This window comes from Sus scrofa, chromosome 18 (genome assembly GCF_054392235.1).
Source record: "Sus scrofa isolate SSC_HxYL_T2T_F1_AM1 chromosome 18, Sscrofa_HxYL_maternal_Yorkshire_Landrace_v2.0, whole genome shotgun sequence".
Classification (NCBI taxonomy): domain Eukaryota; kingdom Metazoa; phylum Chordata; class Mammalia; order Artiodactyla; family Suidae; genus Sus; species Sus scrofa.
The window spans coordinates 25245362-25261548 of record NC_139400.1 but is presented as its reverse complement, the minus strand read 5'-3'; the positions used below and the strand labels follow the sequence as shown (position 1 = coordinate 25261548).

The following is a 16187-nucleotide window of genomic DNA, read 5'->3' as shown; positions in this document are numbered from 1 at the left end:
TCCCTCTGCAATGCCATCATCCTCTACCCTCTCATACCCGCAAGGGTTCTGGACTCTTTTTCCTTCCCCTTTGGCATTTTGTCAGTGGTTTTCAACCTCCTGTTCTCATTGAAATCACTGGGGAACTTCAAAAATCTAATGGTTGGGTGCCATGTCCAGAGATATTGATTTAGTTGATCTGGAGAATGCCCTGGTGGCAAAAAAATCTTGAAAGCTTCCCAGGTGATTCTAAGAGACAGCTAAGGTTGAGAAGAACTGCAACCAAGTGATCCCACCCACTGCCCAGGTCTTAATTCCCATCTATAGGCTACGACTTGTAAATTTAATCTCCTGTCTTGAGCTCTCTCCCAAGTTCCAAGAACCATTCATTAAAATTTCTTACGTGGCATGTCCACTTGGTTATTTAAAAGGTTTGCATAAGTTGAAAGGAGCACATTTGAGTTCCCCTTGCTTCCAACATGCATCTCTTTTAATAGTTCTCATTGTAGTTACTCAGACCAAAAGCCTGGAAGCCATCCTTGTTTTCCTCATATCAAATTTATCAGCAAAGTCATGTTTGTTCTCCACCTGAAGTAGATCTCATGTGCACTGGGACAGGCAGCTTCCAAGGTGGTCCCCAATGTTTCCCACTTCCTGTATTCACACCCTTGTGTCGTCCCCTCCCACATTGTACCCAGGTTGGTCTGTATGACCAAGAGTATAAGGAAGAACTGATGATATGTTACTTCAGAGATTGGGATGTAAAAAGACTGTGACTTTCACCTTGGTCTCCCAACCAGCACCTGCACACAGGGGGAAGCAAGCTGCAAGCTGCCATGCTGTGACCAGCCCTTGGTGAGGTCCATGTGGCAGAGAACAGAAGCCTCTGGCCATCAGGCAGCAAGGAACTAAGCCTTTCAGCAATCACATGAATGAGCCTGAATGTGGATTCTCCAGCCCCATCAAGCCTTGAGATGACTACAGCCCCAGACAAGAGTATTTATCCTGAGCCAGAACCACCCACTTAAGCTGCTCCTAGATGCCCAGCCCTCAGAAACAGTGTGATACAAGTATTGATTGTTTTAAGGTGCTAAATTTTGGAGTATTTCACTATACAACAATAGATACTATACTTATGCGCATTTTTGCATCTCCTGGCTACCATGCTACTCCAAGCTACTTCCACTTCTTAAATGCAGTACTGCAATAGCCTGCTAGCAGGTCTCCCTTTCCCCAATTCAGCCTTCCAACAATCTGTCATCCTCATTTATATCCTTTAAATAAAATGAGTTCAGATCTCTTTCCTGTTTAACACCCTTCAGTGACTTCCTATTTGATTTAGAACAAAACCCAGTTCCCCTCAATAGTCCTTCATGATCTGATTCCAATCTCTATCTCCAACTTATTCTCATGCCTCTTTTTCCATGTCTTCACTGTGTTCCAGCCACATAGGCTCTTCATTTTATATGAAGACCTTTGCTTTTCTTTTATGGTTAGATGGTCTGGGGGAAAGAGGGGCATTTTTAATATCAAGAGAACAAGACTCCAGTAACATTGCTCAAAACAGAAATGACTTTTTGCTACATCTCTGACAAGTGTTCGTCAAGCTTAGAGGTTGAGTACTGTAGCGTGGAAAAAGAATAGGTGCCTTTGCTTCTGGCAATATGTTGGGGTAAACGCAGAGAGAATACCTTCCCAGTGAAGAACAACTAAAAATCCAGGATAAAACACATTTTAAAGTGTGGCTGAGGTAGCAGGAGAATAAGGAACACCAGCAGAGGAAATAAAGATAGGAAGTACCATGCAATGGTGATAATTAAGCTACTGAGCCATTTTCCTTCTGGGAATCTGTGGAGTTCCTGGTCTAGAGCCATACATATAAGAGAGTAGAGAAAGAAAAAAAGCAGGTCCCAAGAAAAATGGGACTTTTATTAGCTGGGAATCCTATAGGGTGAAGCCTCCGTGTTCCCATCAAAGGAGATTTATCTGGCTTAGCCTTAACTCTTAGCAATAGGAAGAAAAAAGTTTTCCCTAATCTTTCCTATTATAATCTAATATTTATGAGAATTTAAGGCTGAAATTCACACAAGCTGTGAGGCCAGAAGGACCAAATAAAGAGAGAATGCCAAACTTAAAGTTGTCTTGATTGACAAGGCTCCAAACACCTGGTAGAGGAAACGAATTCTGAAAAAACAAAAAACAAAACAAAACAAAAGAAACAAAACAAAACCCTCTGAAAATTCAACTTTGGCCTGTTTTTATTTTCAGAAATGATAAGCAAAATCACTAAAGGCATGGAGTACAAGCCAATATTAGTAGGAGTCAACAGAAACAGTAAATTGCAGAGTCAGACCCATGGAGCCTACAGTATTGAATTACCAGAGAAAGATGTTTAATACGTAGGTTTAACATGATTAGAGGAATTTATAGGAATGCAAAGGAGCAACAAACCTATTGTGAGGAAATAAATATAAGTTCATGAAATGAATATTATGACATATGAAATTTAAAACTCATTGGATGAATTAAACAGCAGATTAGACACAGGAAACATGTACCTATTAGACTGGAGGATATAGATAAAAAATTATCCAGAATGCATCAGCCAAAAAATGCAAAAAATATAAATAAGAAGATGCATGAATGAGAGAATAAAAGATACAACTTAAGTATAATTGGGGTTCCAGGAGATATAAAAGGGGGAGAAAAAGAAGAAATATTTGAAAAGATAAAGGCTTAGAATTTCCCCAAGTTGAAGCCACTTCTCAGTTTCAGGGAACCTAACCAATTTCAAGCAGAATATATTTTAATAAAGCTGTAGCAAACCAAAATCAGAAAGAAGATCTTAGAAGTAGCCAAGCGGCCAGGTGGGGTGGGAAAGCACTATTGAAGGAACAATGATTAGACGGACAGCTGACCTCAACAGCATCAATGAAAGCTAGAAGTCCGTAGAATAATATCTTTAAAACGCTGAGAGGAAATCACTGTCAATTCAGAATTGTATTGAATATATGCACTGAAAGTGTACTCAGTAGAACAAGAGGAAATAAGTCATTTTCAGTTATATGAAATCGGAGTTCATTCAGTATAATAGACCTTCATTAAAGGACTGTCTGAAATAAAGGATGTGCATTAGGAAGAAGGAAAATAATACCAGACAAAAAAGACAAAAAGAAACACTACTGAGCAATAAGAAACAGTAAGCTTGTGTGCAAATCAAAATGACAGTATGAAACATAAGGATCTGATATGTGGGATTAAAATAAAATCAAGCTAAGAATTGAAAAAAAAAAAAGAAAAAAATCTTGCACTCATGGAGTTAACTTTCTAAAGGGGAGAAACTGAAAACTAGCACTTAGCAAAGTTCAAAGGAAAAAAAAGATAGATCATCCAAAGAGTGATGAATGCCACACAAAGAATTTAAATAGGATGTTGTGAACACCTAAGACTTGGGGGCCATTTCAGATCACGTGGTGATCAGAGAAGGTGACATTTAATCTGAGATCTGAATGACAGGAAGGAGCCGGACACATAAAGTCACAACCAGCATTCCAGCCAGAGGGAAGAGTTATGCAAAAGTCCTATATCTTTCTGACTTGACTTCTCTGAGCCTCAATTTCTTTATCATTAAAATGGGGATGATCTTTTCCTCATATTAGTTGTGAGGCTTTAATGAGCTTTGGTATACAATGCACTCTCAAATATTTGAATTATAATATACATGGCAATTTTGTTGAGGCAGTCTAGTTTCCAGCAAAGGGTACAAATTTTGGACCAGCCAAACCAAGACTTAAATTCTTGGCCTGATAATTCCTGTGTGAAACACAGTGAATCCAGTGTCCTTATTTGTTAAATGGGAATGGTGCAATTGCCATAAGGATTAAAGGAGAAACATTCACATAGAGCCCAGGACTGTGCCTGGTGCAGAGAACTCCATAATCATTAATTTCCTTCCTTTCCTACTGCTAAAATGTTTTCTGTAAAGGCTTCAATGGCCTCCTCATCTTCCACACCCTGACTCCAGCCAGAAGTTCTCTCTCTTCTCTGCTTTCCCACTGTTCTTTATCTGTCAGTATCTCTCAATGACTCTAATTTTGTTTTTCCATTTTTTCCCAGGGGTCTGTAAAAGTCATTCCATAGACCTTACTTTATCCATCTTTTACTTAGGGTCTCACACATCATAGGCATTTAATAAAATGTTTAAATGAGTGGAAGAATGAACATATGAATTAAGAGTTGGACCATCTCCAACACCAGGGAGCCAGCTATTTCACAAAGCAGCTAATTGCATGACTACTGCTGTTTAAAACTCAAGTTCTAAACATATTAGATCAAAATCTGCCAGTGGTAGATCTTCATGCAAAAGGTTCCTAATGAATCATACTTCTGGCATCTATACACTGATACTATCCCCTCCCACCCTGATTTTGGACCATACAGCACACTTTGGCCAGTGGGGCCAACATGATGCAAGCAGAGGCTTGATAAGTCATTGGGCCTTGGACTTGCCCTCTTGGATCATTGTCATCAACATTTTGCCTCCTTGAGGATGAAAGACCATATGGTCTAAAGAACCCAGATGAACCCAGAGCCTTGCCAATCCACAGTAGCACTATGGGCATATCAGTGAAGGCAAAAACCAGCAGAAGAACCACCCAACCAACCCACAAAATTTCCAGCAATAATAAATCCCTATATTAAACCAGAACTTTGGGGGGGCTGGGGGGCTGTTAAACAGAAATAGATACCAAAACACTTCCCCTCTTTGTAACTTCTTCCCTGAATCCGTAAAAGCAGGTACAATCCCCATCCCACCAGACAGTGGTTCAAATGGCTAAAGCCCTCCTGAGCTGTCTCCAAGCTGAACATCTTTAGTTCTTCAACAAATTTTCACTATTGTGAACATTTCCCTAAAGGCCCTCTGGTTCATTCTTCTCTTTTACAAGTGTGGGGCTCAGTAAAGAAGCATGTTCATTCATATCCCTGGCATGGCACCTCTCAGAGAGACTGCAATCCCACAGGTCTAGTTTGCTCCACTTCCATATCCAGGTGGCAAAGTTGGTTCCATGTGGCTTTTCTGATGGCTTGTCTCCATCAGGTGGCAGTTAGTGTGGCACTGAGGGTCAAAAATCCCAGGCCTTTTCTCATGAACTGTCGTGAAACCACGCCTTCCAAATCCTGTACATGAAAACCTGATACATTAGAACCTATGTGTGGTTTCCTACTACTATAATCATGATAATTTGGAGCTGTTGGAAGCAATTTTAATCTGAATTTTACAAAGCAATGGACCTCTCTATTGTTAACTCCCATGATCGAGTCTTCGTCTTTACCTTACTGATGTATAAGCAGCATCTGACCTGGTTCATCACTCTCTCCCTCTGGGGATGCTTTCTTTCCTTGGCCTCATAGGAATCCCTCTCTCTTGGTTTTCATCCTGTACCCTTGAGTGCTCCTCCATCTTTGCTAGGTCCTTGGATTTCTTCCCTTTTTTATCGACCCTCAACCCTTAAAGCCATCCATAGACTGAACAATTTCCAACCTTATTTCTCCAGTCCTGATTTCTCCCCTGTATTTCAGACTCCAACCTCCTACTAAGCATCTCTAATTACATAACGGGTATCTTAAATTTAATTGATCCAAAATAGAACACTTGGCTTTCTACCTCCACCTCTTCCTAAACTCCTTCTCCTCATCTCCATAAATAGTGACTTCATTCTCAATGCTCCTGACTGCTCAGTCCAAAATCTTCGGGATCATTGACTCCCCTCTTATATTCCACATCCAATTTTTTTTTTTTTGTCTTTTTGTCTTTTGTTGTTGTTGTTGTTGTTGTTGCTATTTCTTGGGCCGCTCCCGCGGCATATGGAGGTTCCCAGGCTAGGGGTCGAATCGGAGCTGTAGCCACCGGCCTACGCCAAAGCCACAGCAATGCAGGATCCGAGCCGCGTCTGCAACCTACACCACAGCTCACGGCAACACCGGATCGTTAACCCACTGAGCAAGGGCAGGGACCGAACCCGCAACCTCATGGTTCCTAGTCGGATTCGTTAACCACTGCGCCACGACGGGAACTCCTCCACATCCAATTTATTGGCAGATCCTTACAACCCAACCTTCAAAGTATCTGCAGAATCCTATCATTTTTACTACCTCCACCACTCATACCCTAGTCTAAAACACCACTGTCCCTAACCTAGACTATTAGAATAAACTCTTATTAATCTCTGGTCTCCCAGCTTCCCCCCTTGATGCCCCACAGGAGCCTGTTCTGCATATGGCAACCAGAGTAATCACTTAAGACATAAGTATTCATACTTCTCATCTGCTCAAGATCTTTCAGTGGCTTCCCATGTCCTAGAGTAAAAGCCCACACAGGTCAGAATGCTCTATAAGATCTGGCCTTAGTTACCTCTGACCTCACCTCCTACAATCCTCGCCTCTACTCTCTCCACAACTGGCCTTTTTGCTGCTTCTGCACATACTCTCAAAGCATACTCCTGCCTCAGAGTCTTTGCTTCTGTTCTTCCCACTGCCTGAAAAATACCATTCTTCCAAATCTTAGCTGGTCCTCTTTTCTGCTCAAAAGGCACTTTAGAGAAACTCCTCTCTGAGGCCAGTAACCACGTCCATCACAAGCCTCCTGGTATCTCTTCTCACCCCATCTGACACTTTGGTCCATTTCCCTCACTAGCATGCAAGCTCCAAGCAGCAGAGGCTTTGTTTTGCCCTGCTGTGTCCTCAGTGCGAGAACCAAACCTAGCCTAGCCAAGGTGCTCAGTATTAGGTGAATAAAGGAATTCACTATCTCTTCTAGCTTTGAACCATCTGCCAACTATATACTTATCCAAGAAATGTGTATTTTTATACAGTCTAAAGGATACGACCAGAAAATAAGCTCTGTGATGTACGTAGTGGAGGTCAGAGCCTTCAAGATGAATAATACTAAGTCTGGACTATGGAAGACCTTGAATGACCAGCCAGAATCTGGTTTATCAGAGGCAATGGGATTCCTTTTAAAAGTTTTTGAGTGGAAAATGATAGACTCTGTCTTATAAATAACTTTCACTGGGGACATTTAAAAAATCCAACTTAGATCAATTTGGAAGCAACTTGACATTTTCCTTTTTTATTAACTGGCTTTTAGAATGTGTTGCCAAGTATGCTTCAGTCCTAAGTAATGCTCTGGACCGGGGCGGGGACCACGGGGTCATTTGCGAACAGACGCATGTGGCTACGAACAAACAGATGAATGCGTCTGGGTCTTCTGATCACATTTTACACTTGAACACGTATACTTCTTATCTAACACCTGTACACAACTATATACAGCATACGAGAAAGTGTTTTCATATCATACGTGTAGGTTCTTGCCAGAGCTTTCTTCTGAGCCAGGGAGTCTGAGAAAAAAGCTGAGGGAACAGAGTGGAAGTTGTACCACGCACAGCAGACTCCAATGAGCTCGCATGTGTAAGAAATACACCACCCAACAGCCGCCTGCCTGGAAAGCTCAGGGGCGGGGGGCCACCAAGACAACAGGAGGATGTGCGGGGGGTGAGGGTGGGGACAGGCTCGTGGTTGAGAAGGGAGCAGTTGAGGCGGTTCGAGCATTTGTTCATTAACTTCTTCAAAGTCAACTGGAAAATAGTGGTGGTTGGACCAGAGGCCCTGAAAAGCCGTCACTGGTTTCTCCAGCACCATGGTCAGCACCCCGAGGGGCTGGTGGGCACCAGCTCCAGGGCTTGGAAGGGGCCTCTGGAGGGAAAAGCATCAGAGTGGCTCTTCCTTACTGCTCCCCACATAGCAGGCCCCAGGCAGCCACCCACCCTGGAGGCCCTGGTGCTCAGGAGCTGAAACCAGAATCCTTTCCTTGATGCAACCAAAGGTATGACTTACACTCAGTTTTCCCCGAATTAAATCATCCTGTTCTTGCCTCTAGTTTTCTCACCTCTTTTCTACAGCAGCACCGACTCCTTCCTAACTTGACAGGTGCTCACTCTCTTCCTCCCTTTTTTTTTTCTTTCTCTCTCTTTTTTTTTTTTTTTTTTTTTTTTTTTTTTTTTTGGTCTTTTTAGGGCTGCACTTGCAGCATATGGAGGTTCCCAGGCTAGGGGTCCAGTCAGAGCTGCAGCTGCCGGCCTACACCACAGCCACAGCAACACCAGATCCAAGCTATGTCTGCAACCTACACCACAGCTCAAGACGATGCCGGATGCTTAACCCACCGAGCTAGGCCAGGAATTGAACCAGCATCCTCACGGATGCTAGTCAACTTCATTAACCGTTTCGCCTCCATCTTCCTCCCTTTCTGAGTGCCCATCTCCCCTCCCTCTCTCTTCCCCTCTGTCCTCCCCTCCCCACTCTCTCCCCTGCCCCTCCCCTCCCCTCTCCTTTGGCTACCTGGCTTCTCTGCCTCTGAGATCCTCTTTCCTTGCTTATTTATTCCTTATACCTGACTGCAGATCTCTGGCCACACCAGCAATTTCTTCCTGCACTACTGGTGCCCGGTTATATATGTGGTTTATCACAGAAACAGTTTCCACTAAGGCTCACCGTTCTGTTGATGTGCAGCTATTTGAAGCTGAGAAACCCTAAGAGGACTTACATGTATGATACCCGTCAGGACTGACAAACATGCTGAAGGAATTCAGAGAAGGGAGAGAGCCCTGAGGGGGCAATCTCTGAGGGCTCCTCAGAGCAGGCGGGCTTTGATACTGATGACAGACTGAGTGGCACAAGGAGGCTGGTTCTGGCATGGGACAAGCTTATAGCGCTGTACAGCGTCTGGGTGCCGGGCCCCTCCTCTGAATCGCATTCAGGCCGGGGGGCTGCAGGATGATTTGCGGGAACTTGCTCACATCCTCATGTCACTGCCGGTATTTGTCCCCTCCCATCAGAAAAGACAAGAGGCCAAAGGGGGAGAAATCAACAGGTCTGGAGCTGCGCATGGTTCGGGGTTGCCATGGCAACCCCCTTTCTGCTGGACCCCCTGCCTCCTCACCAAATGCTGATCCCAGAGACACTTTGGAGGCATGGAAGAAGCCCTCAGACCCTGCCTGGCCTGGGAATACTGCCTTCCTTCCCTGCCCACGCCCGTCTGGCCGCAGCCAGGGCCCGTGGAGGGAGGAAGGGACCGCACCAAGCTTCAGTGCCAGGCGGAACTGGAGATGACCTTTCAGCTACGATTTCCCCAGTTTCCTTCGCCTGAACAGCTGGTACGAGGGGTGGCCACAGGGAGCTGTGATTTCAGGAAGTTGGAAAGAACAGGAAGCAATAAAACCCATATATTTTATTTTATTTTTTGCTTTTTAGGGCTGCACCTGTGGCATATGGAGGCTCCCAGGCTAGGGGTGGAATCAGAGCTGTAGCTGCTGGCCTACACCACAGCCACAGCAATGTGGGATCTGTGCCACGTCTGTGACCTACACTACAGCTCACAGCAACTCCGGATCCTTAACCCACTGAGCGAGGCCAGGAATCAAACCCACATACTCATGGATCCTAGTCAGGTTCATTACCGCTGAGCCACAGCGGGAACCCCAAAATCCATATATTTTAAAATTTACACATTTTACAGATTAAGAAAACTGAGGTCCTGACAGAAGTAGAGGCAGAATATGAACTAAAACCATATTTATCCATAGCTTATTTTAATTCTTAACCATTAAGTAATTTTTTAAAAAGGCTCAGTTAAAGACATTCTTTAGTTAGAGGGAAGTGGATGTAAGCAGCTTTTTGGATAGGACCAGGGATGTGAGCTTTAAAACAGTTACTGAAAAGATGCCTGAGAAAGACTGTCCTTGATCTTCATGTGCAAAAACCTAGCCTCTGGCAGCCCATTCGAGTTCTTTCTCTATTCCAGGTCACTTTTATTTCACAGCCTACATGGATTGATACACCTGATGTTTCTCTCCATCAGGACAGCTTTAAAATCACTGGTGGAGGAACTAAAATGCCCTTCATTGGTAAAATACATGTTTTACTTATTTTCCTACATTTCAGGGTAGTCCTAACATAGTTCTAGTTACAACTTTGAGCCCAAAGGAAGCAATTCTGAGAACAATGACTTACCCGTGACATCACAGGTAAATGGACAACAAAGTCTGCCCCTGCGCCTTTCCAATCATGGGACAATTTTACCTAATTAACTCATAGTCCTCAGCATAAGGCATTTTCCCAAGGGGAATGAGAGTCATTTAGACATGAGAAGAGTTTTTAAGTTCATTGATGTAACGTTTCCTCTGCTGCGTTCTTCCCCCATTAATGAAAGTTTAATTATTAGCATCTGGCATTTAAAAAGAAGCCAGTCCTGTATAAATGATACTCTCCGTTTCCACTCATTTTTTTCTTCTCTTTGGAGAAGCTCGCCATCGAATTTCAGCTCAGACCTCTCATTAGCATTTTTTTCCGAGCTTCTGGAGATTTTTACAGGTGGTAAATGGATAAAGTTCTTAAACCTTTTGGCAAATAAGTGCTCAGAAGGCATGTGATGTTTAGTCACTACCATGCTGACAATTACGTCAACTCAATCATTTTCCTGGGATCAGGGGAAGCTTGGGCATTCAGTGGCTACAGGGAACAAGCAAAAACTTAGAGCTAGGGTTTCACAGTATCAAAAGCACTTCCCAAACATTTGCTCATCTTATCATAATCTTCTCAAGATCAGCTAGACAGAGTGACTCAGATAGGTCTGTGTCTTGGCCATATTCCACCCCTGGTCCTTACCATGATGCCTGGTATGTCATAAATATTTAATAGATTTAGTTGAATGAACGGATGGCTTCCCTGAACTATTCAGTGGAGATTCAAACTTAGAGGCGAAGAAGTTGCAAATATGTATCAGAGTCTAGACACAAGGACAAATCTTTGAGGGTTGGTAAGCTTTCCCGGCTCCTACTAGACCATCACATCACCTCGTTAGAAGAAAAAACGTGTGTTGGGGGTGGTTAGCACGAGCAGCTCCTTCGGGGGTAGGAAGAGTAGGAAAAATGGAATCTGCTATTTGGTTAACAAAGGTTTAAATGGGGAAGATCTCAGGGATTATGTATAAGCTGCAGCATGGTATTGTACGACTATGGAGTTAGAAATACGCTAGGCCCAGCCCAGAACTGTTCTTTACCATTGCTGCCTACTTTGTGTTGTTGCTGTGAGCATTAAATGAAAATGCACAATGGTCTGGAGTTCTCTTATGGCACAGCATGTTAGGGATCTGGTGGTGTTGCTGCAGCAGCTTGGGTTGCTGCTGTGGATGGCTTCAATCCCTGGCTGGTGAAATTCCACATGCTGTGGGTGCAGCCAAAAAAAAACACATGGTGGTTACTTTTATGTGTCAACTTGGCTAGGCCATAGTGTCCATTCATTAGGCAAACATCAGTTTAGATGTTGCTTAAAAGGTATTTTTTAAGATGCAATTAATATTCAATTCAGTGGACTTTGACTAAAGCAGATTATTCTCCCTGTGTGGGTGGGCCTCACCTAATCTGCTGAAGTCCTTATGACCAAAGACAATGATTTTCTGAAGAAGGGATTCTCTTCAAGACTGCAACACAGAAAATGTGCCTGAGTTTTCCAACCTGCTGAGGAACTCAGACTCAAGACTGCAACATCAGCTCTTCCCTGAGTTTCCAGCCTGCTGGCCTGCCCTACAGATTTCAGATTTGCTAGCCCGCCTAATCACATGAGCCAGTTTCTTAAAATTGCTCTCTCTCCCTATCTGTTAAGATAGCTATAGATACACATATGAAATGTGTGTGTGTATCACTGGTTGTTGCTATGAAGATTCCTGATTAATATAGTAAGTCAAGCCCCCATACTGCCCCTGACAGAGAAAGTACCCAAATGTTCATTCTCTTCCATTATTGTCCCTGAATCTAACCCCATCATCCCATCAAATATATGAATGCCTACCTGCAAGAAGCCAAATGAGGCAATGATCCAGCATCATCAATGACCTTCCCAAGGACATGACGGGTCTTTAATATTAGGAACCAAATCCCTATCTTCTGACTCGTCATCTGTTTCTTCTTCTTCTTTCTATTACCAAGCTACCTTTCCATCCCTAATCTACCCAGATGCTATGCTTTTTTAACCCTAAAAATCATAGCTCCCCTCCAGCAAGGATGTACCACAGTCACGGGGCCATAATTACTCTTGGATATTTACTTGGGATTTCCCTTCATTGTGGCAGCAGAAAGCATTTCAGTGAGAGCCCAGCTATCTCAGTTTGTATCCACACTTGAAGCCATCATGCAGTGAGCTGGGCCCATAGCCCAGTGTTACCGCTATGACATCTGCCTCTAAGAGCCTGTGTCTCTAGCACTTTTTTTCCTGATTTTTTCTCTTGTTTACATTCAACCTGTCTGTGGTCAGTTAGCTTGGTCACATAGCCAACATTAAAAAGACTAATATAGGAGTTCCCATCGTGGCTCAGTGGTTAACGAACCCAACTAGTATCCATGAGGATTCAGGTTCAATGCCTGGCCTCGCTCACTGGGTTAAGGATCCGGCGATGCCATGAGCTGTGATGTAGGCTCAGATCTAACATTTCTGTGGCTGTGGCACAGGCTGGCAGCTACAGCTCCAATTTTATCCCTAGCCTGGGAACCTCCATATGCTACAGATGCAACCCTAAAAAAAAAAAAAAAAAAAAAAAAAAGGCTCATATAGTAAAGGATTCTACCCTACTTCATAATTACCAACTGTCAAGTCTGGGGCTAAGGGGGCCTAAAGACCACCCTCAGGTTCAGTAACTCAGTAGGATAATAAAGAGAATGATTCCCAGAACTCACTGAAAGCTGTTATACTCACAGTTATGGTTTATTACAGCTGAAGAATGTAGATTAAAATCAGCCAAGGGAAAAGGTGCATAGGGCAGAGTCCAGAAAAGTTCTACACACAGAGCTCTCATGGAGCCATGACCAACATTAACTCCTCCCAGAAAAGATGGGTGACATATGCACAGAGCATCGCCAACCAACCAGGGACACTCACATGAGCACTGGTGTGCAGTTTCTGTTGTGGCTCTTGGCTGACGGCCATCATGGTGGACCCCTCTGAAGGTAGAGTGGATACCCTGTGGCCCAAAGCCCCCATCATAAACCACATTGTCCTGTGTGGCTCATGGTCACCAGGTAAAAGAAAGACACTCATCAAGGGGGACATTCCAAGGGCCCTGAAATCACTTCACAGTAGCTGAGGACAAAAGCGAGATCTTTCTTTGGGTAAGCTTAATTTATTTACTATACACCTTCCTATGGTGTGCTGGGGGCAGGGGAAGGCATGCAACTCTGGAGTATTCCACAGCCAAGCCACCTACCACATTCCTAACTCTGACCTGTCCTTTTATCTTTTGTTTTTATTTTTTGGCCATACCTATGGCACGCAAAAGTTCCTAGGCCAGGGATTGAACCTGAGTCTTTGCAATTACCCACAGCAGTGACAATGATGAGCCTTTAACAACTAGTCCACCAGGGAACCCCTGACTGTCCTTTTGGAAAGGCAAGTTTCTTATCTCAGGGGACTGAGAGAGGGACTGGGGATGACTCCACACTTGCGGTCCCCCTGCTGACATTCGGTGAGGTGGCAAGTCAATGTGAGGTCCATTAGGGGGTGCTGTGGCTGGTCCCTGGGCCTTCTCCACTGGAACACTCATCTGGGGATGAGCCCCAATTCTGGGGATAACCAGAACCCTCCCTGTCCCAGTGCACTAGCCAACTCATTCCTTTCTGCCTATCATACTCCAGCTCAACAGACAATGGCACCTTCACTCATTTAAAAATGCCTCTTCTTTCACTGCCTAGCTTTCCACATTTGTGATGTCAAAAGTAATTTCACCAAATTTGTAAAATCTATAGATTAATGACTGTAGACACCTAAGTGGCAAAACTGCTTACATTTTACAAATGAAGACCCCAGAACACCTTGGGGACTCAAGACATGCACCTCTTTTCCCACAGGTAAGGCACAGAATCCAGACCAGGGACACGGCTGAAGGGATGAGGATTTCAGTCACATGACAAAAGCCAGAGTTGATGGTTGAGACAGGTGTGGCAAGGGAGGCCAGTGGGTAGCAGAGGTGTGGGGTTCCTGCCTAACAGGCCCCAGGCGCAGGGATGAATAAGCAGGTGCAAACACCCTGGCAGCATCCTGTACCATGCATTACTGACAAGCTGTGTGGGCTCTTGCAGCCCCGGCTAAACACCTGCCCAGCGTCCTCAGGCCAAGGTTCATTGTCCCTGAAGCATTTAGGTGAGACCACCTTCCTGGTTCCCTCGCTCCCTCTCACAACCAAACAGGACCTGCCCCAAGTCCTGCCCCGCAGGGCCCTGGTAGGGTGGGAGAGAATCTGTTTTGCTAAATGGAACCAGGGTGTTACAACCAATAACAATATCAAATAGCATTTTCCCTTTACAAAAGCCCCAACGCCTTCACTCAAAAGACACCAGCAGCAGAAGAGACATTTTCACTTTCATAAGCAGTTTCCTTAGCCTAAGGCCAATCCTGCCCATAGAAGCAGAGACTCAAGATATTGTGTGATGAGCACATTCTCTTGAAGCCAGCTAACGACCCCCCAAAAATCATGCAGACGTAAAATACACGAGAGAGATTCTGTAAGGACCTGGCTTTGCCACATTTCAGATGTAGCAGGATCTAATTCCAGAAGCCTGCAGAGGCCAGCTTAGCCCTGCCTCACCCTAGCTGTATCCCTCTGCGGTGAATCAGGTCTGTCCTCCCTTTGTGTTCCCACTGAGCGCTGCTTGAGCAGACCCAGCCCTTGTGTCCCTCTGCCTGGCATTACCCAGTGACATTTGGGGCAGGGCAGAGACCTTGTCTTTTTCATCTTTGCATCCAATTCCAATTCAAAACAGAATTACCGGCTCACCAGGGGGCTGCACCAGCCCTGGTTCTGATTCCTGAGCTAGAGGAAAAGAGGGCAGCCGTGTTCTCCCCTCCTGACCAGGTCGGGCACACTTCCACTCGCCTGAAGAGTGGGGAGAGCACATGGGTGACCTGGGGAAAGGCCAGGTGCGGAGCCCCTGCACATAAAATGCCAGCTGTGACAAGGTGCTAAGACTGGACCTTCAAGACTGAAATCTCACCTTCCCAAATACTGAAGGGGCCAGCTGACCAGAGACACCTGGGTGCCCTGACAGCTGCACTCAACACTGTCTCCCCCCTGTTATCATGAAGGTGGCAACAACTGACATTTACGATCAGAAGCACGTGGCACAGGACTGGAAGGTACTTTGCACAGATGATTACTTCTCAAACGGTCCTATTAATCATCGTAACAAAAACAAGCAGTAGACAAGAGGTCCATGCCTGTTCCTTTATCCCAGGGGCCAAGAACTCCATCCTCCTCCGCAGCCCCATCTCCAGGTCCAAGCACCAAGGCTAGACCCGCTCGCCGCTAAGACATGCCTTCCACATTTTCATCTCCACTCCACCGCCAACTTTCTGTAACCTTGAGCAGCCTAACCTCTTCCCCTCTGATTACTTCTCTCTAAAAGGGGAATAAACAAACTCCCCAGTGACGTCTCGTGGAGAAGCGAGGTGACACATGCCAAGAAGAGCCAGACACACCTGCAGATGTAGCAAGCACTATTTTTATATCTTACCTGAAAGGAACAGTCTCTCCAAGGAGTCTGCTGTGTTGGCTTTTCTGCCCATAATATTTGTGGTCGGATCATGTCTGTATTTAAACCAAACACAGTATTTAAGCCACCAGAAATAAGAAAACAAAGAGGGGAAAATTCCATCACATACTTTTTGGGTTATTTTTTTTTTTTACTCTATTCATCCAGATGGTGATCATTAGTGGGATCGCCTGTCTGCACCTGCTACTGTTTATGTACACATTCCACCTAGAGGAATGTGCTTGGAACATTCTGGATGAGTCTAACAAGAGATACTATGGGATTGGACACAACTTATCGCTGTGGGAATCACCCTTTGGCTCTTTGGTGGTGACCAAGATAGAGCCCTTGGTGCTACAGGGACAAGCGAAGTCAATGACGGTTTGGCCTGAAAGCCTCAGGGTCTCACATCCTTGCCTTCAATAAATCTGCATTTTATAGTGAAAGCAGCCCTGTCAGTCACTTGGTGTTTCCTGAAAATCTCCATACCAGGGCTCCACCCTAGACCTATTTGAATTCTTTGCAGTAGTGTCTGCTAAAACATCTCTTTCTTTCTTTCTTTTTCTTTTTTTT

General features: G+C 44.6%; 1 protein-coding gene across 2 annotated transcripts in view; it reads right to left on the bottom strand.

Moving 5' to 3' along the window:
* PLXNA4 (plexin A4) overlaps positions 1 to 16187 on the bottom strand; it is a 628886-nt gene that overhangs the window by 610655 nt on the left and 2044 nt on the right. For both annotated transcript variants that reach the window (XM_085005420.1, XM_085005418.1), the window contains exon 3: positions 15597 to 15670. The gene's annotated coding sequence lies outside the window, so the exon portion shown is untranslated. The remainder of the gene's footprint in view (positions 1 to 15596; positions 15671 to 16187) is intronic.